This window comes from Sipha flava, unplaced genomic scaffold (assembly GCF_003268045.1).
Source record: "Sipha flava isolate LNK unplaced genomic scaffold, YSA_version1 78_pilon_pilon, whole genome shotgun sequence".
NCBI lineage: Eukaryota > Metazoa > Arthropoda > Insecta > Hemiptera > Aphididae > Sipha > Sipha flava.
This window is the reverse complement of record NW_020273619.1, coordinates 920237-944787: the sequence shown is the minus strand read 5'-3', so window position 1 is coordinate 944787 and position 24551 is coordinate 920237. Positions and strand designations below refer to the sequence as shown.

Here is a 24551-nt window from a genome sequence, read left to right as displayed (position 1 = left end):
CGGCGGCTATGTGTCTATGGAATTATCGAGTCTTACGCACCTCTCCTCGTTCGTGACGAACAAAAAGTTTTCAAGTTCGTTTTCCTGTGCAAATTCACAAGAATTTCTCCCACATGATTGCAGTACACGATATCATATTTTGCATTGCATTCAAGTTTTTTATTTTATGTACACGTATCAAGGTAACATACATTTTTTATGGATTAGGTACATTATATCCTTCGGGATTATTGGTGTAAAGCTTCTCGAGACGATGAACTAAATAATTCCAAAGGCGCATTAACATCGTACCCACTCATACCTAAGTGCGCGCAGTTCTCTATACATCCGCGGAACGCGTAAAACGATAGTTTAATATTTATATAAATAGAAATCGAAATTCCTCGCCAAAACAGAAGAAAAAATAACCTAATCTATTTGTCGACTGAACAACATAAAAGAGGTTATTTATATTCGACATTTCGTTTCGATACCGTTCAAAATATGACTTAATGTACTACCGCCTATGAACAGTATTAAACATCACAAACGGCTGGATAAAATGTAAGAGATTTATTTATTTTGTAAGCCTACAGATTTTACGAATTCTTATTAATAAACACGATATTTTATTAGGTAATATCTCATCTAAACCTTCATTATTCGTATGCACAATATATAGTTCAAAGAGCACTGCTAATACATAAATACTAATGACAAACAAGTAAACAAACAAATGCATGCTTGTCAGCCAATCAATCGTTCTCAATTACGTGTTTTACCTACTATGTATTGTTCCGAACAATTTGCACATTTTCATTACTGTACAATGCGCGTTCTCGTAGTGTGCGTAGTGGAATCTAAAAGTACAAACTTTTTTAAAACAAAGACAATAAACTATGAAATGTCATCGAACGTAAAACAAAAAATCGCAAAAAAAAAGAAGATATTTTAAAAATTATGTACATTTATATTACTCAAGTTCCCTTTCATTATCTTTACTCCTCCTTCAAAGAAAAACCATCACAGTTAAATCATAATACGTTCTTCATTTCACTCTGAATCCAAAAGTGGCAACGTTAGTTTTTCAAATAAACTATGCGTCTATTGTAATTAATTTTTCAAAGCCATTATCGCATTACTGTAGAGCAGGAATTAGAGACCCGCGGCTCTTTAACTTGCAATCAGAGACTCATTATGATATTTTAATATATTCAACCCACAGTACGTAATATTATCGCTTGATGAGTTTCTTTATCGGAACCACCACTATTTATCAACAGAACACTGTAAATCTAAAAAAAAACATTCAAACTACTTATCAATAGCGTCTACCGTACGTACTATTGTTGATAGTAAAGAATATACAGGTATTACACTATTGTATTGTTAAAATTGGAATTGCCTACGTGGACGCAGCTATTAGACATTAATGTAATACTTTGCATTGACGCCACAGCCGCATATTGTATTATTTTCATCTTAAAAACTTACGGAATTGCGTTCACTGGTTCAAGTTGTATGAAGTTGGCTTTAATATTAAATTTAACTATTATCAATAGTAAAGGGAAGAAAGAAGTGTATCGTGCCCGTGTCTTGTAGATCGGTGTTGTACGATACTTTGATTTCAAGCGTGTTATGAGTACGTGACATGTTATAGATCATAACAAGTTTCAACATTTGAACATCGGAAAACACCTACCAAAGACACACAAACACAGGTGTTGTGGGATATGGCGTTCTATTAATGATGTTACAATTACGACGTGACATTTTTTTTTTTTTTTTGCGGTAAAAAAATATCGCGACCAAAACACTGTTTATTCCGACACGACCATGTGCGATGAAAAGGTAAGTCATAAAAAATAATTATACTCCTCCGCAGGTGAATATTACAGGTGCATAAAGGTACATACGATATGGTATCTTGTATCCGTTATCCTGCTTGACGGTCGTACGCGAACACGGAACAACATAATAAACGATAATAATAATAATAATCCACTAGCATTTATCTCGGTCGATCGTTTCTCCAGGGAGCTATTTTCTGCCCTCCCGTTACGGTCTCACGTCGACACGCATTTAACGACGAGTCCTTCGACCGCAGTCGCGCAAAACCGTTCGGTTTACAGGCGCTGTCGCGATATTACCAAAACCTCAATGTTCAAAGAAGACGGAGTAGCGTCAACTGCAGATCGGCAAACGGTGTAGTGATGGAGTGGTGCGGTTGTACCGGTCGGGTTAACGGTTGCATTCAGCGTCCGTACACAGACGGTACGTGCAAGCGATGCACACGGGAGTGGGAAAATTCCGTTGACAAAGTGGTTCGAACGGTGTTCAACAGGCAATGTTGCACGGAAACAGACCGATTTCTCGTACGTAACGCGGTTCGCGCACATCTCACGACCAGGAATTGTTATTGGGTAGGTTATTTATTATTTGCAACTGTAATACAAAATCAAGGTTTCTTTGTTTAGTTGCTATTTCATCAATCACTTCATCAGTATTTATGTCTATTTATGTCTATTGTCCGATAAACTGATAAAAGTGATAATCCGTTAAAACGTTCCTTAGGAAAAAAACCTAGGGTGGGTTTGATCCCTCAACCCCCCCCCGTAAATAAGTCTCTGCTTCCGACTTGGTATGGTCGATGCGACACACGTTTCCCGCACGAAGTTACGCTTTACGTTTCTTCCGTCCGGTCGTACGTCGCCGAACGCTGAAACAATCGAGTTGATTCGAGAACGGTGTTTAAATTTACGATTCGATCCGACGGAAAACATTTTTCGTCCGCATAAAACGGGTTAACAGGCTTTTTTTTAGTAAACATCGTAACACACGAGCATTATTGTGTTGAGATTCAACAAAAAAAAAAAAAAAACAAATATTTGTTGTTGCGACGACCGGTGCGCGCGTTTGTCCGGTGATTGCCGTAAAAGTAGTATTATGTAGTTTTTGACATTTCTAACACACTTCCACAATGGGTTTTATTTGGCCAGGAGTGTGTTAATATCATCCGAGCGTCGTGCACTACTGGATTTCAGGCGTGCATAATACATGCGTATACGTAAGTTGTAAAATAAAATATTGTTTAGACAATCACATAATAATATGACGCCACGGACAAGAGCGATCTTTACGCGAATAAATTATGTAATATTATGTACTCAGCTGCATATTTATTAAAGGGCACGTATAAACAACGTCGTTTGTAGACTTAGAATTAGATAATAACATGTCAAGCGGACGAGAAAAAATACGATTTGTACTCGTACGGAATGATAATCGAGCGTCGAGTGGACACACTTAAGACGTTACTGGTTTTCTTTTAATTTTCGTCGCATTTCGATTTCCGTTCTAGCTTGTCTCGACGCATTATACCTTACATTACGGCCATTAAAATATCGTCTGTTGTTCCGAAAACTATCAACTTACTTTCAACAACAAAAGTGTTCCTTACTGACCTATTCTAACCTACCTGTTCGCGGGTTGTACCCATGGCATTTATCGTGTGGAGCCGTTCGTGACGAATAAAAAATAATTCGGTGATGACGTGGCAGAAAGCTCCGAGTGACACGATCCGTATTGGTAAATGTTTTTTTTATTTTTCGTGAATTTCATAAATATTTTTTTCTAGGTTAGCGATTATTGCAATTTTAAACCATCTAATTTTGAAAAGACAATACATCGTATGATGTTTTTACCCAAAACTTAATATTCAAATGTTTGCAAAAATAATGGTTGCGGCTGTTTTTGCGATGGATGAAATATATATTAATTCAACATCCAATAGTAGTAATTATCGTGTGGATTAGCCATTTCGCCGCGTCACCATCAATCTATTGTTTTGGTTCGTAGTTACCTATATTTACTAAACAAATAAAATAACGTTTCACGTCGCCGAAAAACGATTCGAATTGTTTGTAATACATGCATAGTATAATAATTATATTATCGAGTAAATAACACCGTTTTATACTGACGGCTACAATGACGGCGGCGCGAACGAAATAATTCGGTTATGACGATTATACGTGTACGGGTATACTGAAGCCCGAATGGTACCGACGCACGTTTTACCTTGGGCAATATTCACAATAATCTAAAAAAATAATAATAGTTATACATACGTCATGTTTCCGCGCAACACACTCGAGTTTCGTAAAGTTTTAATTTTTCGACCGTGACACTGTTATTATTATTTGTGTGCGCAACATTTTTATCAAAAAAAAAAAAAAAACTTCGATATTTTTATACAACTCCGCTATTTTTGATCATACTGGAAATTACGTAGAAATCAATTATTTTTTATTGACTTAGTGGTTATAAGTATTTGACTTCAACTAATTATAATATCGAAATATCTTTTGGAAAAACACTACTCTTACGACTTTGAGGAGACTGCAACGATACTTGTCAGGAAATTTTCCTATCTATGAAGTGTGATGGCAACTCGTCAACTCGCAGTAATAAGTCTACGAACAAAAATTATCGAATAATATGCGTTTTTGAAATGTAACAATTCAGTGTATATTACGTACAAAAACAGAAAAACTAATTGAGGCAGACGATGCAATCGTTTTTCTCTTTACTTAAAACTGAAAGATTTAAATCACTGTTAGGTTCTGGATCTTTAAAATTTTTATATGCGTGTTAATCGATTTTTATTGATTTTGTTCACACTTGAAATTTAAATGATTAATTATTAGTTTAATTTCATACAACTATTGATCGTGAGGAAAATCTTTTAGAAATGTCATGTGTTACGAGTATGTGTGTGAGCTCCGTTGTTTATTTGTGAAAAATTTAAATATGATGTTTAATTCACAAAATGTTATTAGCTGCCATACATTTATCGACTGTTTTTTTGCATTTTTTTCCCGGAAAAACGAAACTAGACTTCGCTCGCTATGGCTGCCAGCTCCACTCTCGAACTTGAATGCCACTGCATTGAAATTTTCATGGGATTGGGGCTTCGCCCCAAAGATACTTATTGTCTTAGCCTGACCTAGTTTTTGAACAAACCTTGATACTGCTGTAGATAGGATTATTCTTTGTATGTGAACCTAAAATCTCACTGCACGAGTAAATCGTATATTTCACATAAATATTAAATTCACCACACTTGATCAAGTTTTTTCGAAAATTTTTGATTAAAAATTCATAAAATATTAAATTTAAATAGCTATTTAAATATCATTCTATTTTAATTAAATTATGATAAATAAATAATTAGAAATGCATTACATTAAAAATAATTATCATGGTATTCGTCACGGATTTTGCTTCCCCAATAACTTTATTATATCAAAAACCTGTCTTAAGACATGAATTTGTTTATGAACTTGCTTATTTTACAGATTCATTATATCTCAATTTATAGAAAATTCAATTATGATTACAAGCTTTAACATAAGCTTCAACTGCATTATTATGCACATTGCTGTTTTCGTGAGTTTCTACAAGTGCATAAACATGTTTAAAATTTTTGCAACAGGAAGAAAAATTGTTTGGAATAGAACTGAAAGCAATACATATTACACAATATAATGACTCAACTTGACTATTCGTACACAACAACAATAACCATTTTCGAAGAGCTACTTCCATTTTAATTAGTACGGTTATAAAGTCTATAGGAAGACCAAGAGACTTTCAGATCTAACGGTTGATACGGAAATTGTTTAATAAAATTCAATTTTTTTAATACATTTGCATTTGGAGATAGTGTACAATTTTTAATTGATTGTGTTTGATCCTGATCCTAAAAATAAATACTAAAAAAAGGAACTAAGTTAAATAATAACAGACTGAATAAAATATACAGAAAAAATTTCAATAATGATCAAAAATCTACTCTACTAACTTAATTCATATTTAAACAAAAATAACAAACAATTGTCCATGCAAAGTTGCAACATTGATCAACAATTTGTCTACTCTACTAAACTAATGCATACTCGATATAATTAATTAGTACTTAAACACTTAAATACATATACATACTTACATACTTACCTAAATAATTACCTAAATAAAATAATTACCTCATCAAATCATATAATTTCTTAGTTTCCATTGATTCTATTCAAATTGTTTCATAAAAATAATATATACTTTATTTTTTAGTTGTTAATGTTATTTAAACGTTAATTTTATATATTGTATATTGTTAATACATGCCATTGTACTATTTAACCATTACACACAAGCCTGTTTCTTATAACAAATAGATAAATATTATGCACCAGATTCAACATACAACAGCAACATATTACATATAACAATTATAATTCATAGATACTAAAAATTGTAACAATTTGACAAACCTTAACCACTGTAAAGTCAGAATAATTTGTATCTTTGTTTTCAACTTGAGTAGATATATTTTCCTAAAAAAAATTAAAATATAGTATAAGTATAATATAATAATAGTAATAATTTGAGAAACCTTAACAACTGTTGAATCAGAATAATTTGTATCTACCTTAGTGTTTTAACCCTGAGTAAATATATTTCTCTAAATATTATATTATGTTAAAAAATATATTTTATGAATGTACCTATGTGTTTTTATCCAAAGAAACTTGTTGTTTCTTATAATTAACAGAGTAATTTTCAGTTAAGTTAAATATATACTACACATATTGCATATGTAATATGTATATACGTCTATTACAATAAACAATGTCTAATAAGCATGCACCTACTCGTTAACAAGTCCCCATTAATATTTTAAAAGTTACAATACACAAGCATTATAACTGTAAATTATTATTTTAAATTAAGTCATCATAATAATTTAAAAGTATTGTTGGCAAAACTAAAAAGAACTATAAAATTATAATTATTACAGATAGTGGTCAGATAACAATTATTTATTTTAAATAGAGCAATTCTTTTATTTTTATTTTGTAATAACAAATAATTGAAACTATATACAACAGTAGCTCAATCCTACAAATTTAAATAATAATAAATCCACCATAGATTGTACAATAAATAAAAATGTAAAAATATTGTTAAAAATAAATATAGATGTAATTAATAATACTTATCGATTTTACTAAAATATTATTTGATTGGAAATTTAATTTTAACTGTTTTGGGTTGTTTGCGGCAGCTTGTAAATCAGCGTTCCGTTTAAGTCGAGTTTTTTTTGCGCCTCTTTTCAATCGCCGATTCAGTACTCATTAAAAAAAAAAAAAAAATATTGACAACGTTTAAAAGTTAAGACTTTTAAATTGAAAATTGAAAATTTGAGTTAAACCATTAAACTATTAACGTAAAACGTTAAAATAAAAACATAAGGAAAACTATTTACATTATCATATTTTGATTACGAAATTGGCTGGTGTTTGGTAATAAACTAGTACCCAGGATTATAAATAATTTGATAAAGTTATTTAAAAATAATGTATTTTAATTCTTTATAATCGTGCTGGTAGTTGATACCGTACTAATGTACTATCGTAGGATATTCATGTTAATGAATAAATAATAACATAATGAAATTATGAACGTATAATTAATGTACAATAACTCAACATTAATATATTTTTGCCAAACTACATGTTTATTTTTCCCAGAAAACGGTTTATCGTTGATACGTCATAACCAATACATCACACGACTGTAAATAGTAACTTATAAAATTTAGCATGCGCCTGATTTTGACACGTAGATACGTAAACGAACAACGAGCGGGCAAAACACATACTGCAAGGGTATACCAACTATACTGCTTATTCATAGGTAATAAATATTATTCAAGTTGCTAAAGCTACCCCGCGATTATGCTCCTAAGTACAATCCTATTATAGCACATTATTATATTTATGTACCGATATAATTGTACCAATTTCATGGCACCGGCCTAAAACTCAGTCAAAGAAAGCGGCCCACTTTCCTCTAGGACAATAGACAATTGGGTCAGTCCGGCCGCTGTATACGTATAACAATTGTAATAGAAATTTAGCAACGTTGATTCCATTTTCACGCGCAGTCGTACGCTTTTGATGGGTCAAAGTCGTGTGTACTTTTATTTTGGTACCACGCGCAATCGTATACCCAAAAAGGTAAAACGCGCGCAATCTTACTCCGCCGACTACACGGGATAAGCATGTCGATTGCACCGAGGCACTCAACGTCTTAACAGTCCAAAACAATGGACTCTAAAAGAATCTTATCGATTTTCGACCGACAAGTAGCAACCAAGCATGATAAATTATGAAAAAAAAAAAACATTTTATGCGGTTGCAACTCGTATTAACGCAGAATAATATTAATAATAATAATATAAATATTTATATACGTATATTAGACGGTTTAGATGGTTATATATGGGACCAATTGGGAGGGTCCCGTCACCTGTAAATACGGCACTGCGCGTGCACCGCTTAGCGCGAATCGTAACCCGGACCCTTTTTACCGACCACGAAGATATTGGCGATGGGTTCGCGAACGCGGTGCAGAGATGGTGTCTCGTACACGCGCGTATCGCTGAATCTTGAGGGCGACAGGATCCGCACGACGTGACACGTCTTTGACGCGTTTTCGCGCCCACTCACGCCACGCGTCCACGACCGCGATCATTATCTGCCGCAGTTGTACGACCCGTCTTCGTGCGATAAAACGATACGCGTTCCGTCTTCTCCGTCGCGATCGGTCGCGCGTTATGCATAAACATGCCGATAACAATATTTACACGCTCGGTAAACGCACCGCGGTGAATCCACGTGACGCGCACGATCGAGGCATTTCGTTGTTGTTTCGATTTTTTTTTCTTCTTTTTCTCGTTTCGAGAAAACCCATGGCGAAACTTTTTTCTTTTCAACCGCAGGGCGTACGCGGGCACACTAGAGTTTTAATCATTCAGAGGGGATAACGAGCGAGCCCGCCGGTTTTTCGAATTGTTTTCTTTTTCACCGAAACCGAACAACGTAAAATGGATTTCGTTCTGTCGACGTGGCCGAATAATAATAATATAATTGACCCGACCGCGCGCGCGCGTGGTGACCCTTTGCGCGTCGTCGTCGTACCGAGGGGTGTCCGTCTGTTATTACATCACAGACGTTTGTTTCTAAAATAACATAACACATTATCGTTATCATTATGATTTTGTTGCTGTCGGGATTTTTTATTTTTTTTTCTAGCTCCATTTACGACTACACAACCCACTAAGTGCACAACACGCATAGAATTATTAATGTAATACTGTTCGCTATCAGCAGTGACGTCAAAGTCCTAAGAATTTAGTTGGGTGACTAAAATACTTAATAAAGCCATAATATCTAAATATCGGTCTCAATGTTGAACCGGGGGGAGGGGGGAGAGGTAGTGATTTTTACACACAAAATATTTATGTTAAGCCTTAATTTTTTAATCAAACTTTCATCAGGGGTAGCCGAACTTTGGCATCGTATGAAGCGGTCTCATCCTAAACGTTCAAAAGATGTTTGGCCAAGGTCTTATTATTAGTGATAATATTAAATCGTTGTTTGAAACTTCACGCTAGATGTCATACTCGATGAGTGAATAGTAAAAACAAGCGAAATGTATCATTTCCCTAACCACGATTTGATTTATTTTTAAGTTATCAATATAATATTCAATGAATTCTAATGAACTATTAAATTAAACACAGAAAAAGTTATCAATTGATTTTGCTCATTTTTGGCTTGCACCGAAAAACCTAGTTTTCATTTTATTAGTTTTATTATCAATAATTGTATTATAAACATCAGTTTTCCAATATTTTTTAATTGTTACATTTTCTCCACGAGCTCCAATTGTTGAAGTCACTAGAGAATTTATTAAATATTGATTCTCAATAGGTTTTATAATTGAAACAAATACCAAACTTTCATGAAAAATTAATAATTTCATCCTACAATAGTTTAAAATTCTTATCAAACCTTTTTTTATTGAAAAATTTGTATTACACCACTAATTGCTGAAGTTTCTTTGTTTGCCCAATGTCATATCTTTTTTTTTTTATAAAAATTGACTTAATAGGTCAATAGTTAATTAACGTGAAATACAAATAAATTAAAAACAAACTATGCTTTTTTTATTCCCATTTAAAAGACCAACAGCTTTAACAGCATGTTTATTTTTATTATTATTTATTTCTTCTTCTAATGCATTTATTATTGATTCATAATTAATTTTAACATTATGGAAATTTTTGTACCTACATGCTCATCTAGACCATCAGGTTTTAAGCCCAATTCTTTTGCATTTGAATAAATGTACTGTGACTGGATGGTTGAGAAAAATGAATACATAAAATTTCTAATAAATTAAATTAATTTATTGAATTTCTTATGTGTCAATAAATACCAAGGCTAGCTTATGTGCAATAAAAGTATACAGTAGTTGGATATTTTTCTCTAATCTTTGCCTGTAGTCTTCCAACAGTGCCTGACATCACGCTAGCACCAATATATGTTTAATGCAACAATGGGTATGTCAGCTATTTCTAATTGTTTTAGTTAATTTCTAATAATAATTTTTAAACTTTCTGAGAGCAATCAATAAATCTTATAAAACATTCACATACTTTAAATCCATTACAATATCTTACGCCCAAACTCAATTGTTCTTCTTTAAATGAAAGAGCTTCGTCACATATTAACGAATACGTTCCACGTGTTCTAATTTCATTTGTTATGACTTTTGTAGTTGAATTGGATACAATATTGAGAATTTCATTTTGGATATCATGGCTTCTTCTTCTTCTTGGGTTTTCCGGCCATCAAGACCAACCCATCACACATCAAATCCTCCAGCCTAACTAATCCAACTATATTAAGGACTATACTGTGGCCTAGTTGGCCACACTCGTCGTTTTGCCAACGATAAGTGCACAAATTTGATATGCACAACATAAGTGTGCATATTAAATATCGCGTATTATACATGTACTATATATCAGGGCTTCAAACCGGTTATAACAGTTTATTTTATTTATCGGAAAAATGTGTATGAACGAAAACAAAAATTGAACCACAATTACAATTACTAATTTTATAGAACGAAAACGAAATAGTTAACCAGAAAAATATTTTTCGTTTTCGGACAGAAATAAATACATTTTTAATGAAAAATAATTAGTATTTAATTTTAGTTTTTACACATTTTGTTAAGTTGGTCAGCTTGTTTTGTTTGACAAAAGGCAGGTAAAAATTATTAGATAAATATAAAATAATTTGAATGATAAAAATTGAACAGTTGGTAAGTGGGACTACTGTTCGTAACCCCATTCTACTGTAGATAATACGTGAACACGATAAATTGACAACCAGAAACCACATTGTTTATTGTTAAAATACCACTTTTAATGGAGGATGGTGTTATCTTAAATTGTATCAAATATTTGTAAATTTTTTCAAAATTTTGAACAAATATGGTTTTTTTTTTGTCTTACTCGATAATAAATATTGCAGTTATGTTGTTCATTATGTATGTTAGTATATTCAGTATTGTAATAAAAACTTAAAAATGTGTATCATATTATATATTGTGTATTATAAATATATTAATTTTGAACTTTTTTTAAGAATATCTCTTGATAGTTGAATTTTCTAATTAATTATTTCATAATTATGACAATGAATAATGAGGTATAAAATTTTTAAAAAAAAATTAATTTTTTTAAAAGAACAAAATTAACCGGTTTTAAAAAACTATTATAAGATATAAGATCAATACGAATCAGTTTTTAAAACCGAATAAAATAATAGATAAACTAAAACCACTAACCACAAAAAATCATTATGGTTTGAAGCCCTACTATGTATCGCACTGTGCCACTAGCGTGACAGACACGCACCGCATACGTTATTATAACATCACAGTTTGTTACACGTATGTGTGCGTGTACGCGCGCGCACGTGCGCGAGACAGTACGAAGGGACTGGCGGAATAGATAAACGCGCATGGTGTAGGGGAATGTAAACAAAAAGAAGGGGAAACTAAAAAAAAAAAAACCTGAAAAAAAAAGATACAAAATACAACGACGACCGCCGCGATGGGTCTGACAGTGATGAAGAACCAACGTTTTTTTAATTACTCCGCGCTCATCAGTCTAAATTATTCCATTAGACGCGCGCGCTGTGCACAAACTCGAGCCGAAAGTTCCGACCTCATCCGTCATTCGAGCCGACGGTTGCACGTTTACCGGCTTCAGTCGTCTATACGTATACATATCGCGTGCATGTACACACCTTATACACGACACTATACGCACGCAATTCTATTGTTTACCGTACACACACGCACGCACGCACACACACATATATATACATAGGTGGAAAAAGGGGGTGGAAGACGGGGATTCATTCTCGGGCGTAAAATTGTAGACGGTGTAATTTTTGTAATTATTAACAACTAATTTGATATTTTTAACTTTGTTAAATACTGTTGTTAGGTTAAAACTCAATAAACATGATTATATATTAATTTTTAGAAAAAAATTCTCGAGAAGAGTATTTGATTATTGGTCTACGATGGGGCGTAAAAATTCCTAGTTCTACCTCTGACCATTTATAATCCGGCAACTGCTGCCGCCGCGATCATAATTCAATTTTCTCGTGATACCCGCGCAACGGCGCGCATCGTATGTACGGTCAGAGGTGGAATTAGGAATTTTCACGCCCGGGGAAAATGTTAAAATTAAGTCCCATCATGGACCAATGATCAAATATTCTTCTAGAGAATTGTTTTCGAATAATAAACAATCATACCTATTGAGTTTTAAACTAATAACAGTATTTAACAAATTTAGAAATATCAAATTAGTTGTTAACAATTACAAAAATTACACCCTCTAAAATGTTATGCCTGGAGATGAATCCCCGTCTTCCACCTCCTATTTCCGCCCTTGCGTACGGGTACATCGCGCGCACGACGACGTGACGCGAACCGAGTCAGACGTGCACTTGCACGTACGCGTTCCCGTCCGCGTCCGTTATCGTAACAGTACAGTAATGCACTTCAGTATATGTATTCTGTTTCTGATTTTCAAGTCATCGTCGAACCGCGGTCGTACAATAATTGTAACCATCGTTCAACTATCGTTTAAAGTACGCGTCGTACCGCCGTTTCAATTGTGCGCCGACGATTTTATTTCACGTCATTATCTCACAAACCGCGTTAGGTATACCTCGTCGCGACGTCGCGTACCATTCGTTAGCTGCGTTACCGCGTGTACGGTAAAACGCACATCGTATATTTTACGCGTATACAACAATGTTTACCCGCACATGCAGTCCACTATCACTGGTGGCAAGATAATGTGAACACAGAGTTATTAATTTAGTAACAATACGAAAATATTTCGTTTACACTTCCAGTACCAATACTATCATTTAAAAACTCGCTCAGGATTCACCGTTAACGTTAGTTTCGACCGACTTCCTCCACCATGTACCTCAGATAGACGGTAAGCAACAGATTCGTAACGTTTCAAACGATAGATAATGAAAGCTGCATCCAATATAAAAATAACATGTTAAACTAACAGAAGAAAAGGAAAATGGTCAACGGACAAGCAGTTAATGTATACGGAGCATTTACTCTTGTAAATTGGAATTGGAATTAAAGGCATTAGTTTGATTTGCGCCAAACTGGTAGGGAGACACTATTTCCAATATGTTAATCACATTTTTTTTTTCCCAAAAGTTTTTTTTCTCAATACCATTTTCCCCAAACGTTCTTTTTTACAATACCATTTTTCCCAAAAATTCCTTTTCACTATATTATTTTTTCAAAAAGTTATTTATTTTTTTAAAAATTATATTCCCCCAATACAAAACAGAAATGATTTATTGTCAATTTTAAAATGTATAAATAAAAAAAATTACTATAAACAAATAAGAGTATTAAAATTTTAAATTATGACCAATGGCCGTCAGGTATGCAATAATATCATTGTTATTAACAAATTCGTCATATTTAGAAGCAATATTATAGATTCGTTCCTCTATTTTTAGTTGTACCTTATTACGATATTTCCTTATTTTTTGTCCTAGATTCAGTTGTCGTAACATGCACTCAATATCAGCTTGTTCTTTTCCAAGTTTATTGAAAAATGTGTATACGCTAGAATGTTGTCATTCAACAACCACTTGGAACCGATTATGTCAGCCTTCTGACTAATTATTTGTTCTTGCCAATTGTTGGAGTACTGTATGGTACTGGTTCCACAGTTTTAGGGGGAATCTGGGTTGTTCCTTTCCTCCGACCTCTGGCTTGCCTCCCACGGATGTAATTTATCTACATTAAATATTGAAGTTATACTTAAAATTTAAAATTTGAATATTTTTTTATTAATATTAAAAAATAATTTACCTCAAAATGTTCTGCAATTGGCATATACTCGTTTGGTATTTGTTCTAATAAAACATCAAACGTTTCGACAACTTTTTCTGTCGGCACAAATGCTAAAGCACCGGTCATCTGAGCTGTGATCCTTATGTTACGATTTTCTGGATCATTATATTGATTTTGTAACCCTTCTGCCAGTATACGACGATAAAGACTTTGACAAAAATGAAATAAACAAGTGTGTATTTCAATTCCAATTATTTTAATCATCGCATTTATAATTGATTGTTCAAAATCAGTCATCACAAATTGTGGTTTTAAATATTTATTCCAAATTGTTTTGCCTCTGAAAGTATAACTTCATATACTTTTGAATACGCTGCTTCTTCTTTTGACTCTAGTAATGCGTACACTAACAGAAGTCCAATAACTTGATCGGTTACATTTGTTGTCTGTGTGGTGTGTCCTAGTATGGTAAATAATTGAAAAAATATTGTTGGAACAACTTTAAATGTTCCGTCAACGAACCAAGGGCTATTCATTAAAATTCTCAAATTTTCTTTCGTTGCAAAAATTATTATTCTTCCACATGTTAACTGATAATCAATATCTTCAAATGAATCGTATTACAAAAATTGCTCTCCTGCTTTAGTTTGTGTAAACTGAATTGGTAATTTATGCAGTTCGTTCATATTTCGAGGGTTCGACAGCATATTATTTATACGTTGTCGTGTTATTGCCTTTCTTATATTTTAACGCTCAGGAAGTTCTGCTAAAATTCCAACTGGTAATTGTTGCAATTCTGTTCTCAAGATTTATGCAGGAAGTGCTTCAGGATGTTCACTTGCTTTTTTTTTATATCTGTCATAACTTTTAAGGCATAATCTTCTTCTAAATTCTTTACGACAACACCAATAAAATCGACCTTTGTTTTCCGAATGTTTATAGTAGAGATATCCATCAACATGAAGAAGCTTTCCTCTTCCAATAGAATTTATAATTTCGGTCATAATTCTAATGAATACGCTTGGTTGTATAAATACGATTTAATGTACAAAAAATTCAAGTTAATCAACGAAAAATTACACATATGGCAACAACTGTCAAAATGTAACTAAACAAGGTACAAATAAGACATTCGATAATCAATATCGAATGGATAAACTTAATCACGCGACAAATGGATCGAACGGCGATTGGGCGCATGCGTTATTTCAACGCATACAATAGGTATTTTGATGTTTATGATATTTATAATCTATGGATAATAAATAGTATATAATATATAGTAAATAGATCAATGTATAGTTGAACGGCAAATTATAATAAAAATAATGATGAAATGTGTACCATTTAAAGATATACAAGTATAGGTATAGGTATATACAGATATATGGATATATATAGTCAGTTAAGCATTTTTTTTTTCTGGAAAAATATTAAATTTGTAAAAATATATTCCGGGAAAATGTTTTAATGGTAAATATGGAAAAAATGGATTGGGCATATTAGATTTGGGAACAGTGAAAATTGGGAAAAATTAATTGGAAAAGATTGATCGGGTAAAACAGATTGGAAAAACTATCCACAAACTTGCTTCGATATCGGTCATAACAGACCGGCACACATCGTCTGTTTCGCTCGTGGCGACGAGTGACTTGTGAAGCAAAAGGAACGCTAGAATCGGATGCACAGAATCGACAATCCGACGGATTCTGATGAACTCGGGTGGTTTGATTTTTTTTTTTTTTTCTTAATCGAATTTCTCGACGATTCAATCTGCTTATGGTCAGTGCCGGCACTAGGGGAGGACAAATGGGACATTTGTCCAGGGCCCCGTGATTTTTAATTATCATCTTAATACCGTAAAACACACTGACATTTTATATCAACAAATTATAAATCTATATTATGCCTATCATCAGTTATTTGGAAAATTTTATCTAAATTTAGCCATAGTACAAATTACAAAGTAAATCGTTATCGATACAACAAAAGCGTAATATTTTGACGATACTCGTCAAGGATTCCTACAGTAAATAATAATATAAATATTTATTTTTTCTATAGTTATTGTTTAAAATTCGAAGAAAAACAGTATCTCGTCTTGAACGCAGATTAAACACTTTTAAAATAATCGTCAAGAAATTGTAATGAATAGCTGGCTGCAGGGCGGTTTTACTATTATATTCCTGCTACGTCAATTGAATTAAACTACCATTATATATTTATTATTTTTTCTTTTATTTACAGAAGAAAACACAAGGTAACTATATACAAACAATAAGTCATTAGGATAACAATTTATATTGGTACATGATTAATAACATGAATCGTGTTTTGATAAGAGGAGTTTATCAGTAGAATACGGTAGTATGTCTAAAGATTTTTCTTTTGAAATCGCATACGTTTTCGTTTTGAATATATTACATTGCACACGACACAGATTCCGTACACAAATTAAAATCAAGTTTCATTAATGATTCTTTAAAATTAATTAATGTGCAACATATAAGTACGTATATTATACGTGTTCCTGTACATGTTCGTAAAATTTATTATAAAACGCGATATTTTGCACTATCATAATTTAATTTAATTATCAAATTTTACTTACAGATTTATATTTTTAAACACGTATTATTAAAAAGGAACGAATACGGGAACGTTGTTCTTTAATGGTAGTTTTATATCGGTCAATCTTGAATAATAAATATTATGACGTTTTTGTGTCCCATATTACATTTCATATGGAAGTTTATTAGTTTTTACGGTCATTTGTATAGTAGTTTGTTTCCAATACAAATTATACTCGTAGACATAAAAACAATTTTATTTGTATTTGGAAGGTGAAATTAAGTATATATTTCACGATAATTACGTTATAGTTATAATTTACGTATTATAATGTGATTAATTTAAGACATTAATACGTGAATTGTGTAGATTTAAGAGTAAGAAAGAAAAAAAAGTGTAACATTAGGTGTTTCGTTAAATTATGTCATAATTTATACTTATCTATACTAATATATAGTTCATATGTATTAACCCAACTTGTCATGGTCTCACTTATATAAAACGATTTTTAAACGTAATATTTAGGTCAAAATAATAAAGTTGAACTAAATGCATACATATATTTATATATAATTGATGATTGGGGGGGAGGGAGGTGCTTTAAGGTGATGTAGTTAGCACCGCGCACTGTCTAAATGGATGCATTATGATAAAATATATTAGGTCACTGTAACCGTATTATTAACTCTATTCGATATTGTACAGTAAAATTACGGGTAACAGACATTAAATACATTTGCGTCGTATAAATTCGGATACGTTGTTATAAAGTATGCTTTCGTCTGCTGTGGTACCGCATTCTTTAATGGTAGTCATACGTAAAAGTCACATTATACAATACGCTATTCAGTAGTAAGACGACGTAATGGTTTTAATTCGGAATTTAGAAAAGTCAATTTTCACACTCCGGGCGAGTACTGTACTTACACTCCGAACATGCCAATCGCTGCTGTAATATATAAACCGATCGATTTGCGTGATTTTTAAGACTCAAGCGTCATTAATAAATTCGAACGAATCGAGTAAAAATACCTTAACTATTTGTCACGTTCGAGTTTTGTGTTGCTACATAAAGGTTTTGGTACTTTGGAAGTATATCAATAATTCACCAAAAGAGAAAACTATTTATTTTACTTTTTTTTTTTATGGCTTGATACGTTGTACTGACAGGTACGAGTTTAAGTAGAAAATCAATTGTACAGGAATTCGCTAATTGAGTAAACTGCTTAACATTTTTTTAAATATTTTGAAAACCTCATGCACTTAAAGTCGAATGAAAAATGATTTCAATTTTTTTTTATTTTTTACTATGAAAAGGGGAATAAAATCCCGTGTAAAAAAAAAAAAAACTTATGGTAGGTACTTCATTGTTCACGGTTAAAGCTATTTCGATGTATTAGCGTTAAAGTTTAGTACGTCGAGGAAAACTTCGTAACTAATATCTGTCTTGCACTCCGAGTTTCGTGAAAACTTGTTAAAACAAGTCTCAAGATTTATTTACTAGGTCGTTGGGGACGTCTAATCGCGCACAGAACAAACACGGGTGATTTAAAAATGCCACTGCTTTATTATTAGAAATCACTATCACACTTTATAGTTAGATTTTATGCGGTTATTATTATTATTGTTATTATTTCGTAGTAAATATTCCCTTTGTGAATATTTCACGTTTCAAAATGTATTTGTACACTTTTATTGGAAGTCTGTAGACACGTAATGTTATCGGTTTTACAATGATGTGGTGTGTTGATTTTTTTTTTCTTTAAGTGTTGTGCAACACTTTTACTGATCAAACATTGGAGTTGTTTGTTCGGTGCGAAAATAAATCTAATAAATACTTGTTTCGTTGTTATTTTAATTATTTTCAAAATCTTGTCAAAGTCTCCCATGTCAGGATGTATATTCAAATATTGTTTCCCGTCTTCTCGATAGTTAACCGATTCAATTATCGATCGCTGTCATATCAGCCGTGAGCTGTTCACTAACAACTTGCAACGGCGGCGCAGCAACTGCGTTCATTTTAAAATTCTATGAATTATTTTAGTATAAATATTATGAAAATCTATATTAAAATAAAAAAATAACATATAACGTGCACTTAAACGATTTTAAAATACATATTTATTTGTGAAAACATTAAACGGAAATGTATTTATCTAAAATCATAGAATAAAGGATAAAAATTAAGGTTTTATTTTATTATCAACAATCATAAGTCATACTCATTTGACGTGTACTCATCATTGATGGGTGTATTATCGTCGCCGGGGGAAATAATATAATATTCCGGTGAACAAAGAATATTGCTACCGGTCAGCCATGATTTAATGCATACGTATTGTGATAATCGTGTTTCATTATTGCACTAAAAACCCGACTAGATTTAAAATAAAATAACAATTAGGGTGACCGAAATGAAAGCAGACGTCATAATGACGTGAATATTAATTACGTCAATGTTCCTAAAGGCTTTGGTGATCGAAACGAACATGATGTTCAACCAAAACCATTTGTTACCATATCCGTTTTGCCGTGAACACATTGAAGATATACGGTTACCGTCGCGTACATAACGTTACCCTTACCAGTAGTATACAGTGTTGGCTTGACCATGGTTGCTAGGTCACGAATGCATCCGGGGCGTATTAGTCTCGAGGGTCCCTCATTTCTAAAGATTTATAAAATATGGTATTAATCATTTTAATTGATATTTTTTATCATTTTAATTATTAGCTATTTTTCGTGAATTAAAAAAAAATATTAAGTTCTATATTATGAGGTATTATTATTTATATTATTTATATAACCTTGAAGTACTATCAATAACCATGTTAACTTTGTAGTTAATTGTTTGCATATTTCAAATAAGGCACTATAAGAAAAATCATATTATTTTGCGCTATTTATAAGGACTTATTTATAATTTTATGAGATCACATATTTGGGAGCCCTTCTGAAAAATGCGGCCGGGGCCCTTAAAGTACCAAGCCGACAGAGGCAGTATAGTTATTTACAATTTAATTTCTTGCAAATCATTAACGGGACGGTTCCATGGTGCCTTAAGGTTCCGTGGAACACGTTTAAAGAACAACCAACCTATGTTAATATTATCTTATCGCACCGTATCCATACTAGTGATGATCAAAATTAGTCTTGGTCTTGTGGTCTCCCATGACCAAGACTAAGACCATACTGGTCTAGCAAAACCAAGACCAAGATTAGCCTTACAAGAACAAGACCAAAACAAGACCATCACTGTAAGACTCTTGTAGTCTTGCAATTTTTTTTTCCCCTGAAAACACATTAGTTATCTAGATTTCATTAATTAATAATTTATAACAAAAATAATAAGAAATTTTTTTTTTTATTGTTATTAAATTTGATCAGTATTCGAAGAAATGACAAATTATTGGAAAAATGATTACAAATAATTGGAATCAATATTACAAAATAACATAATATAGTTTCATACTTAGCAATTACTGAAAAATTATTTTTTTTCCCCAAAATCGATGAATACGTCGAAAGTTGTATTGCTGATAGAATAATTTATGACTTATATCCACTACTCTACTTTGAATCGAATATACTAATAATTGCTGGAAGTCATTACGGACGACGGTAGATATCATTTTGATTGGAAGTACGTTTTTATTTTCGTTCGTAGCTTGTATAATTTTTCCGTACTAGACATTGTGTACTTAAACTATAGTGTCTAATACAGCATACGAGTATCATTTTATAATTGTTGTAAACTTGCAGTCTGTTGGTAATACGCCTTGTTAGTTGTTGTTATTGTACCTTTGAAATGAGTGACATTTAAGGTGAAGTGGACCAAAGCGAGAGTGTGAATGAATTAGAAGATGTAATAATAGGAACTTACAAAGTTAATTATGCTGGTAAATTGATTCATCAAATACAAATACATGTAAAATAATGTAAACATAATATTTTAAAATGCAAAGTTTTAAACGAGTACCTATAATAAAAATTTAGTTGTTTGTTTGTTTTATATTATTAATAAACTATATAATATATTGAACTTAAGTTTCATCTTAGAAGTTATAGCAAAAAACCTACACAGCAATAACAGGTAGATATTTAGTTTTTTATTTTATATTTTGTGAACGTAGCAAGTCTTGCAAGAGTTTTGCGCAAGACCAAGACCAAGACCAAGATTTTTAAAATATTGATCTTGGTCTTGTTTTGATCGTCACTAATCCATATCGAGTTTTGTTTGATAATTTAATATGTAAATTATTTTTCTTGTTGGACACGCATCAAAAGTACAAAAATTCGATTTCAAACCATTTTCATTGACACTTAACTAATTATATTCGGATCATATTTACACCGTTTTCTTTCGTCTTAATGGTTAATGGTCTGTGCAGGTGAATTAGGATATCGGCTTCAAATGGACTGCAAAAAACTATATGGCCGATTAAAATGTGTTTAAAATGTGCCTTTTGTCCATTCACTATTGGTTTTGTAAAAATATAAAAATACTAAAGTTGGACCGCTATATAGTGTTCGGAAAATAAATTCGCAAAATCGTTGGGAAATAACCGAATCAAAAAGCTTTTGAACGCAGAAGAAAGGTGTTCGAAATTGGATTTTTTTTTTCGAAATCCCGTGAAGTATTATACACGTACAATCATCGTTCTCATTCGTGCGGCGGTGGGAATAATCTGAATCCAAGCGTAGGTATAATATCCGTCGAAATGATTTCGCGTTTCCGACGATGTTCTTTACAATCGTTCACTTGCAGCGGTCGGGAAACAAATCTGAAAACGGACTCGTTTCCTGTTATCCTCGAAATTCGTATTCCATTCCAGCGGCGTCTACCGCACGTTGACAGTAATATAACGTTCGACTTGGATGTTGTTGACTGCGGCTGAGGGTTGACGGAAGAACCTTGCGCCGGTCGTCGGCGTTCACTGCGAAATGTGATTATTACAATGATAGAGGTCCGTAGCACATAATATATTATACTCTCCGCCCGCACGTTTTACGACATTATAAAACATTATGTTACTAACCTAACGTGCGAGTCCTGCGAATACGAATGATATAAAAAAAAAAAAATTGCTGAAAAAATTATTAATCAACGTGTACGTCGCTCGTGTGGGCGAAATCGTAACAGCAGGCGATCAAAAACATAATACAACAATAATAATCATAATAATAACGATAATGTACGATTGTTATATTTTCAACGTTTGCAGACGATATATGGTTTCTCGGTGTATTCCGCCGCGTGCGTTAAATCGTGTGGTACACATGGTTTTACGCGATATCGGTTCTGCGCCTACGCAATAATGTACGTCATCCTGTGTACCGTCGTCGATTTATTCTCTCGTATCGCACACAAGAGTACATCATGTTGTGTATTATAAATGTCACCGATTTATTACTTTGTTTGTGTTACTAAAGTTAAAATTCTCGTGATTACTATTTTCAACTCTTCCGCCATCCCTGAAAACCTCTTCCGACAGGGGCTGATGATTTTCACGCCGCTCGTATTTGTTACATATTTTCCGAGAGTTTAAACCACGAGTGTACAAGCAGATAGTGTATAATAAATAGGATTATTTTTTAAGGCCAGCTCATTCCTTCTTCCCGCTTGAATTATTCATTTGTTCAAATTTTGATGCGTAGAAAACGTGCTTGTAGATATTACGTAAGGTTACGTTTTCCGATACATCTTGAATAGTATCCTGTGGTAATATAAAAATATTGTTTATCTAAAGGTCATACCATTTTTTTCCACACAAACGAATTCGGAATTGTTCACGTTTGTGTAGCAATGATTGACTCTGTATCAGTTCCCTTTATCCATGTAACAAAATATTTATTACCTTATAATGGTATGTCGTAATTTGTCGTTTGGTTTAATCGCTATTCACGGTTACAACTCGTTTGCGCAAATTTACCTTTTTTACAACTCCTTTGCGCACAAAAACACAACTCATTTGCGCACAATTTGCGAACAATAGAAACCTTTTTTCGAAGAAATTTATCCACGTATAGGGTGTACATAACCTGTGTACCTACCTCCAAATTTTCGAATTGGTTATAACCTGGGCTGTGGAAAAACAATTTTTTTCATTATTATACTCTACAACATTTTCCTTCACCCTTTATAAGGCTTAGGACTTTATTAAGCTTTTTAAAAGCTTTTTAAAAATCTGCTTGAAATATTTTTACACTTAAGTTTTTTCCTAATAACTGCATTGACAAGTTCATTATGGTTTTCCACATGGACACATATACTGATGCATGTTTATTTTTTAAAAAACAGTATACTCGTACTACTGATAAATAATAATAATTTGTATAAGCATGAATTGTATGAAATTTTTTGGCGCATAAGTAAAAGTTCCATCACCAAACACGTGTTCATTATTAGAAAGCATTTCCAAGTTATTTTTACAAGTAAATAAAATAATAAAATTATCATCGCTTGAAAAATAAAATTGATTACCTTTATACAACAACGTTTGTTTCATTTCTAAAAGTTGCTTTAAAGACTCGTCATAGTTTGATGGTAGTGTGGGAAAATGTTTTTTCGTACATCATATATTGAACGACGTATCAGCTTCAAATCACTATGTTCCATGTTCTCAGCAACGTTACTAATTTTTAACTCTCGGTGTATTAATTTGTTTGGACGAGTATGTAGATCATTTTCTACCTTTTTTTTCAATGAGCCCCATACATTTTCTCTAGATATAATTTGATCTCAATATACCCCATGGCTATGCTCCTAACTTTTAGATTGGTCAGCAATTTGGTCACTGTTATTGCTTAAAATTACATTAGCATTACAAAGTTTATTAGTACACCGAAAATTGAAATTTCCATTTTTTAATTTCCTATACTCTCGAAATTTAAAATTATTCAACACTATACAACGTTTTACTCTCCGTGTTAAACAAATAGCGTCCATCATTATAAAACCAACCGGAGACTAAACGAAAATTAACAGATTCGTTATAACTTATAAGAAATAATTTAACAAAAATAGTTTTAGATTAGAAATAAAGCAATAAAGATTAAAGCTTATCCCACACGACTTATTTAATTAGTGAGCACAGAAATCGCGATTATAAGATCCCTATTAAAGATAGATGACAATTGATGGGAAACCATGATTGAAAATAATCATTATACTTTAAGACACCCTGTATACCCAAAACCGTACCTACAAGCAGGTTTCCATTGTTCACAATTTTTTGCGCAAACGAGTTGTCATAAATTTAATAAATATATTAATATGTGCGCAAACGAGTCCTAACCCTATTCACTACTTTCTTATGATAACATGGATCTAATGTTTAAGCATTACTGTACACTTATCATACAAAAAGATAATATCGATATACCTATACCTATATCGATTATTATTCTATACACTTCACAGGAGAACTTAAATATGAATAAATCCGAAAGCGCTAATCCAGATATTGACTGTGATATATCAACAATTCGAAATTTCAAAAAACGAATCGAATTTGTGTAACAATAAAATTATGCACATTTATAAAAAAAAAATGTAAGTATATTGTTGTCCAGATAGGTACAAAAAAACTTGAAAAATTATGTTTTAGAAAATATGGTTATGCAGTACTTGCACGTTTCACAAATTAGAATTTCAACAAATT

The 24551-nt window shown here is 32.4% G+C and overlaps 1 pseudogene; it reads right to left on the bottom strand.

Moving 5' to 3' along the window:
• Positions 1-14017: 14017 nt before the first annotated feature.
• On the bottom strand, positions 14018-14613 carry LOC112692916 (annotated as a pseudogene).
• Positions 14614-24551: the final 9938 nt, after the last annotated feature.